Genomic DNA, 8,558 nt, shown 5'->3' on the forward strand with positions numbered 1-8,558 from the left:
GGAACTGTATAAATCAGTCCTTCCATAGCGGTTTAGGGCGATAGCGTTGGTTAGGAATATCAGTTCCCCTTGTTATGAGGAGAGGTACAGTACTAAAAAGGTGATTTGCATATAATAATATAATGCGCCACTTTAAATTCTGGTTCAAGTCTTGGTAATGGAGCATGTTGAATGAAGGACTTTAAGGGGAAAGGCCTTGAGAGCATAATGATCTTTGTACACAGTGTGACAGAAATTTACCTAATTCTGATGCGAGATGGAAGAAAGAATTTACTTTAATCTAGGGGCAACAAGAATCGTTCTCATTGCACGGTTTTGTATTGTTTCCAGGGAAGCTAATTGATCAGGAGTGAGAGTTATTAGAGCTGGAGCACTATAGTCAACTAAGGATCTGATCGCATGGATATAAGAGTTGTAAAACCTTAAACCCAACACCTATATTGCAAGATGTAAGCTTACTGAGAAGGCTGTGATGGGACTTAGTTCTTTCTAAGAGGTATCAGAGTCGTGTAATGGCAGACAGTTCTGAATTAATGTAGATGCTAGGCATTTGTATGATGGAACCCACTCAAAGGGTAAGTTTCCTAAGTTGAGTTGGCGATCAGAAGTTACTCTCCTGATCTGGAGAGGCTTCAACTTGTCAGCAATAATTATGAAATCAAGCTCTCTAAACATAACCTGTAGTGAGTCTAGGGCAGCTTGTGCATTTACAGTCCCTGTAGTGTTCCATTATCAAAGATAACTGGTTCTGGAATCTGGAGTTTCCTCCTGAGGCCTTTTTCCACTAGTAAGAATATTACACTGCCATGTGCGTCTATTAGTGAATTAAGTGTGATAATGTTGTCTCCTGTACCTGCACCTTTTTGGTATGTGAAAATGCTTGAAGTTCTTGGATAATATGTTGCAATTTGCTTTGTGTAGATAGGGGGAAATATGAGAATGCGTGGTAACTGTAAACTGTTACTGTAGCTATATGGTCTGAATTGAGAAATTAGTGGAGTGATCAGCTTGAAACAGATTTTAGAGAAGTGGAGAGGAAAGCCACGTCTAAGACTCCTCCCTTGACATGTGTGGCATATTTGGAACTTAATAAGAGAACTTTGATATGTTGCCCTGTGTCGTGGGATCGTTCCAGTCCGGGTAGTGGGCATTAAAGTCATTCATGATGATGGATGGCTCATTACTTGCTACACCACACAGCTCAATCACACAGCTGGGTCTAGGAGGTCGGTAGATGTTGAAGAGGAGGTCCATATGGCATAATGACATTTGAACTCCCATACTTTCTACTCCATCTCTGCACTCCAGTTTGGTGTAATTAGCTGGCTATGGAGGGATTCTGCATTATTGCTGGAATGCCATAATGCACAATCATCAGCGTACAGTGAGTATTTAAGATTCCGAGGGGGAGCTGGTAAGATGTCATTGATTATACATAAAAATAATGTTGGTGACAAAAATGTCCGAAAAAATGATATTGTCAGAAAACAATTTGACAGCAAAAGTTCTGTCAGAAATGATAGTTTGAATAAAACAAGGCAAGCTTCCACGTAATCCAAAAGCATAGTTTTTCCTTATGCTCGTCATGTCGTAAACTTTTTTTATATCTAAAAATACTGAAATCAAATAATCTTTTTTGGCATTTTATTTTTTTCCCTAATTATTTCATTGACAGTGGACCAAACCTCTGATAGTATTGTATTGCTGTTAATTGTAGAGACAAAGCTCCGCCAGGAGTCTCTTTTTGCTTGTCTTATTATTCTACGAGCCCTAGCTCTTGCTTGTTTGTAGTTGTTCTCATTAGTGATGTTATTTTTGAAAAGCCTGTAGGCCTTATTGCGTCGGCACAGCGCCCTGGGACAATCTAGTGTCCACCATGGAACTCTATGGTTAACGCTATCTGTCGAAGATTTAGGAATGAATAGCAATTCTGCTTCTTACATCGAATTCTGAATATTGTTTACTTTATCATCAATGGTTTCTCCAACAAGTTCGAGCTTGACGCTCCTTATGAAGGCGACCCAGTCTGCTCTTTTTACGTTACATTTAGGCGCTGAAGGTGTTCTCACTGTGTCGCATGAATATTCAATTAAAAATAGGAAGATGATCGCTTCCCAACGAGTCGTCAATGGTGTGCCACAGGCACTTGCCTGCTATTGATGAAGAGACCAGTGATATGTCAAGAAAGCTCAAATTACCGGTATTATCGTCCACCCGCGTCGGACTACCATTGTTCAGAAGGACCAGATCAGACTCATTAATCAACTAAACTACTTGCTTACCTCTACCATCCACCCGCAGGGAACCCTATAACGTATGATGAGTAATAAAATCACCTAAAATTACTTTACTTACTGGTAGACTATCATGAAGAGCAAAGAGCTCATCATAGATTATCCCATTATTAGGTGAACAATAAACTGAACATATAGTCAGATACGTGCCATTAATTTTTACTTTGCATGCGATAAACTACAACGTAGAATCAATAGTCACTTTAGTGACTATAAACGGTAGTTCCTCATCGAAACAACGCTTCTTGGAGAACTATGATATCGGGAGCATAGGACGAGGCTAATAATCTAAGGTCATTTACTTTAGATCTAAGACTTCGACAGTTCCATTGTATAATGGTTGACGCGAAGATTACGTTTTATGGGGTTTAGAAGTGCCTTTTCCGCCAGTTTTAATTTTATTTTTATGGGAGGGAGGCGCCTCCTCTCCCTCCCTTCCCGGGGACTTCTCTCGGGATGGTTTAGAGACAGAAGCCTCCATGTCCTGCACCTCCTGGCGAGGGAGACACTGACAGATTGCGATCTGCTTCTCTCTCGAGAAACCGATCGCGAGCCAGGCGAAGTCCTCACAGGAGTCGCCCAGACGGGATGTGATCCTGACTGTGATTCGGTATCAGCCTCCTTAGGATGTTTATGCTGGGTTGATGCAGCCATTTGATCGACCAATTTAGTCAGTTGATAAACTTTAATATTTAGTTCTTTAACGGTTTATTTCAATTCAGCAATTTCTTTAACCTTAGCTGCAAGCTGTTGACTGACATTACTTTCACTAAAGGTTATGTTAGTTACTGCTGCAGCATATGAAGTATTGGGTTTGTGTGTCAAACTTTCCACTTTCCTCTTAGCTTCAGTATAACTAACTTCATGTTTTCTCATATATGCTAATGTATCAGTCTCCTTCAGGATACTGCACTCAGCAGATCCTGACTGATGGGGACCTCCACAGTTAGCACATTTGGAAATCTGACTAGTACAGGTGATGTCATGGGCATCAGCAAATTTACGGCAAACAAATTTATTTAAGTCTTTATCAATACATCTTAATGAGATGTGTCCGAATTTTTGGCATCTATTACAATGCATTGGCTTTTGGATGTAAGGTCTTACTTGGACACGTTCATATCCAACACTGACATACTCAAGGATTGTATTTAAAGCAAATTTCAAAAAAACACAGTCCAGTTTTCGTTCGCACATTTCCATCCTTCTTGGTCATACAACGAACGTCCACTACGTTTTGGTCCTGCATGCTCTCGAGAATTTTACTTTCTTCCATCGTCCTCAAATCCCTGTGAAAGATTACTTCCTTATAGGTATTTTGCCAATAGGAATAGTTACTCTAAATTTAAGTCAGTTTAAGTAAATCCTTAATATGGGAGTTATATTGTACTTTAACAAGGAGGCTTCCATCTCGTAATTTTTTGACAAAATCAAAATCGCCATCCACTTGGCCATCAAGGATCCTTTTAATGATATAGGGGTTCACATTCAAAAGCGCTTGATTTTCATTCACGCATTTTACATCCGCAAAACTTGCATTCTCGGTGGGGATTTTGAAAAGTGGTCTTCTAGGTTTGTCATTAGAAGGGGTTCCGTTGTTCATAGTCGAATTAGTCAGAGAATGATCATGAGTCGCCCCTCCTCCTTGAGGAGAAGAAGGGGTAGCGGGGTATCAGACCAGGTCCAACACCTTGGCTCGAAGCCGTAGTCCTGAAGGGATCAAAAACTCTTAACTTTTGGTATCAGCCTAACAGCAATAGCTAAGAGAGTAAGGCAGTTTTCCGTCCTCTACCCCCACAGTGGAAACCTAGTTGCGTTCTCCAGTACCACAGAGGGATCGAGTTATGTGTTGCACACTTCGTTACCGTCGAACTTGCCTAAGCGGACAGCAATTCAATGCCCACGCCCCAAGCGAATACAGGAGTTCACGAGGACCTCCGGTAGGCTCAGGAAAGTCACATGAAAAGGTGAAAAAAATCAGAATAAAAGAAAAGAAAAAGTTCGCCCAAAGGACGCCCCAGACTACTGGGCCTTCCTACCCAGGGGTCAAAGCCTACACTGCTTAGTGTAGCAGAGAGCTGCAGGTCTGAGGTGGGGGGCTGACTACTCCTACTGCAGCCTCGTGTCACCTGCAAAAGCAAGAGCACTGAAGGTGCTGGCAAAGCACTATAAAGTGCGGAAGGATCTGTAATTACAGATTTTACTTTATTTCAATTACTTTAGAACTCAGAAGCAATAATGTCAAGCGAGACGAGAGGCCCCGGGCTCCAGGGTAGCTCTTGTGGCACAAGACTTCTTGTTTATTGTTGCTGCATTTGAACAAGGGGTTCACTCATCAAAGTTTCATACACGAGTGACAACTCGAGAGAGAGCACCACGATCATGGTTTATCTCTATTAGCCTGTCTTGTCGTAAAAATGTTTAAGAAAGTAGACGAAAATAAAAGTGAAAAATAAAACTTCTTCAACTATTAATAGCAAGTGAAAATATAATTGAGGCCGTAAAAGAAAGTTTAAAAAGTAAAAGATAAAAAGTACAGTATAACATATAAAAATATGCTCCAGGGAAGATGAGATCCGCACAGTCGCCCATAGATGGTGCTGATACAGTGCTGCTGCTGTCAAAATGGGGAACTGTCCTAGTTTGGGCTCCTGTGACTAGTTGCGGTACATCACGTTCACTACGGATCCCTCAACTGCGTGGAGAGAGGGAGCCTGCTGCATGGGCAATAGCTTGTTCCTCACAAGGCATTGACTCTATCAATACGGGAGTGGGTCGAAACAATAATGGCATAGTCGACATCCCCTGATGATATATATATATATATATATATATATATATACATGTATATATATATATATATATATATATATATATATATACATGTATGTATATATATATATATATATATATATATATATATATATATATATATATATCATCGACCACCATCAGTCGATGTCAGGTGTTGGTCGATTCAGCTTTAGTGGTTGTGCAGTACCTCTTTTGGCATATTTGCTTTGACTACATTTCAAAGGCTTTCCTCACCAGCCTTAATGTGTTTCTGTGAAGGTCACTTCTGCAGTCGGAGTGACCTGCTGCCAGATTTTCACAAGAATCAGGGTTGATGCCCATAGCCTTCATGTCATGTTTGCAGACATCTTTGTAACGCAGTTGTGGGCGACTGCTGCTTCTTCCTGTCGCCAGTTAGCCATATAGGATGCCCTTTGGAGCTCTCCCAAATGCGTTAAGTGAGGTGGGTAAGGGTTATACTTACCTCTCCAATCCACTTATTGATCTCTTCACATGGATTAGTTATTGCTGATGGAGGACCCACTTTGGTGAACTGGTGAACGACCTCCAGTTCATGGTCATTGATCATAATGACGGGAAGGTATACAACATTTTGGCCCATCACATTGGTCTTCTTTTGACTGATGGTGAGACCAAAATCCTTTCAAGCCTAGACAAAATGAGTCATCAGGGTCTGGAGTTGCTGTTGTGTGTGGGTGGCGATTGCTGTATCGTCAGCAAACTGCATATTTCTGATGAGAGCCTCACACATTTTCGTCTTGAGATGCCAGATGCCTCCAGATGAGGTACCAAAGGCATGGCAGAGGAGAAGAGTAAAGCAGATCCCAAACAGTGTTGGGGCAAGCACACAGCCTTTTTTCACTCTACTGTATATGTCAAAGCCCTTGGAGTAGCAGTCATTGAACTGTATGGTGCCTTGCATGTCGCAAAAGGACTTGATCATGCTTTGTAGTTTGGGTGGACACCCAATCTTCGTGTAAGATCTTAAAAAGTCCTCTGCTCACAAGGTCGAATGCCTTTTTCAGGTCGACGAAGACGACATACAGACGCATTTATTGCTCATTCTTTTCTCCTCTAGTTGGGGAAGGGAGATCATGTCTACTGTATATCTATGAGCACTGATGCCACATTGTGACTCAGGGTAGATGAGTTCTGCAGGCATACTAACAGTATCCTAGTGTAGCCTTTACCTATGATGTTCAAAAGTGTAATACCTCTGTAGTTGTTGCACTTGCTCCTGTCACCTTGTATAAGGTGACGATCTTGGTATCACACATGTCCTGGGGAACAGCTCCTTCCTGCCAATACTAGCATAATAGTTTGTGAAGCGGATGCAGGAAAGTTGTTTTGAACTGCTTGGTGAGGTCAGGTTGTTGGGTTCCTCATCTAGTCCGTTCATAGTTGGCAGGCTGTCAATAGCATCCAGGTCTGAGGCAAAGACTGTGTTTGTTTGGGAGTAGAACTCAGAGTAGTGCTCCACCCACCTGCTTGCTCCTCCCCAGTTGCGGATTTCAGAGGTGCTGCTTTGAGAGGGTCCAAGGGCTTCCTTGATGTCATTGTACATCCTTTTGATAGTGTCTGTGCTGTGGTCTTGATTTCTTCACTAAGCTGCTTCCAATATTAATTTGCACAATGCCTAGCTGTTTGAACTTTGCTCCTTGCTGCTCTGAAGATTTGAAGGATCCTCTCATGAGGCTGACATTTGTATTCAGCAAGGGCAGCTCTCTTGGCAGTGATGATGGACTCATCTTGTCAGACTTGGCCATAAACCAGTCATTTGCTTTTGTTACCTTCTTACCAAAGGTAGCCATGGCCGCATGATGGATGCTTGTACATAGGTATTCCCATTTTTTGGAGGCTGTAACCCCAGGTTCTGTGCTGCTCAATTCCTTTTCAAAGGTGTCTACAAACTGTTACTGTAGGTCTGCTGATGGCAATATGGGGTAACTCTGCCTGTTTCATATGATGGAACTTCTTAGGAAGCATGCTTACCGTACAGTAGCACGGTCTGCACTATGGAATGAGCAGGATTTGATGACATACTTGAGTGAGGACCGCCCGTCTACGATCAGATCCAGCTGATGACAATGCTTGGACCAGGGTGTCTGTAGGAGACCTTGTGTTGCGGCTCGATGTTGAAGAATTTGTTGGTGATGCATAGGTGGTGGAAGGTGCAGAACTCTAGCAGCTGTTTGCCATTGTCATTCATCTTTCAAACACCACAGCGACCAAGGCATGAAGACCTAGAGTCACTGTCAGTGCTCAATCTTACAATGAAGTCGCCTAGGAGAATAATCTGCTTCTTGCTTGGGATACTACTGATGATAGCAGACAGGTTCTCATAGAACTCATCCTTGGTCTCAGGAGTGGAGGAAAACGTTTTGTAGTTATTCTGAATATTCAGTCAGCATTGTATGGACATTCCAGGTACCCACTTTAAGAATTGGATTATTATTGTTCCTTTTGCTTGGCACATGTGTTTCAGTCTGCTGTTTGGGTTTGATCCCTGATCCCCATCCACCCTAAGAGGAAAGCAAACTGTGGCGAGACAGCACTTTATTGGCTGGAGTTGCCCAGCTTGAGGTGTTAGTTGTTTAATGAGACCATGGGATCTCTTCCACCATCTGGGATGGCCCCTCTCGCTACGTGTTTACGCCAGTGGAGCAACGTAGCTTATAACTGGCAACTGCCATTCTCCGTGTTTCTAGTTTCCTCTCCAGTAGTGCAAGACAACTCACCTTCACAGAAAGAAGATAGAGTCAAAGCCTGGGCAAAAGAGGAGCTATTGCCTATGTAGCAGTCTAGCACCATCAGCTTCGCAGGAATTGCCAGAACAAAGTCGGAAGCTAGAAGGAACTGTCTCCGGGTTTTTCTTTGGGTTGACTCCCAAAGCCTTTCCCATCTTATAGATGCCACAAGGCAGTGGATTGTTTTGTATAGGGTGAACACACACACACACACACACACACACACACACACACACACACACACATACACACACACACACACACACACACACACACACATATTTATATGCACATATATATTATATATCACATATATATTATATATAAACACATTATAAGTGTGTATAAATAGCTTCCACGTGGCGTACAGAAGCAAGTATACGCGTGGCTTCACCGCAGGCGCCCCAACGTGCCCCACGCACCCACTAGTACTTAAGGCTCAGGATGACCCAGGTCAGTCTCAGTCCTTTCAGAGAGTCTTGCCGACGCTGCGGGTCAGGCTGGCCGCGCCCGCCCTCCGGGCAGACCAAGCACTTAGCCTTACGAAGACTTGTATCCGTGTGAATATCTGTGTTGCTTACGCTTCTAAATAAAAGAGGTTAAGCCAACCGTCCGTTTCACTACTCCTGCTAAACCATATGTTTAAGGTGTCATTTAACTACCCTTTACACACATGTTCCTATATATACATACACATATATCT

The sequence above is a fragment of the Penaeus chinensis genome, chromosome 2 (assembly GCF_019202785.1).
Source record: "Penaeus chinensis breed Huanghai No. 1 chromosome 2, ASM1920278v2, whole genome shotgun sequence".
In the NCBI taxonomy this organism is placed as follows: Eukaryota; Metazoa; Arthropoda; class Malacostraca; order Decapoda; family Penaeidae; genus Penaeus; species Penaeus chinensis.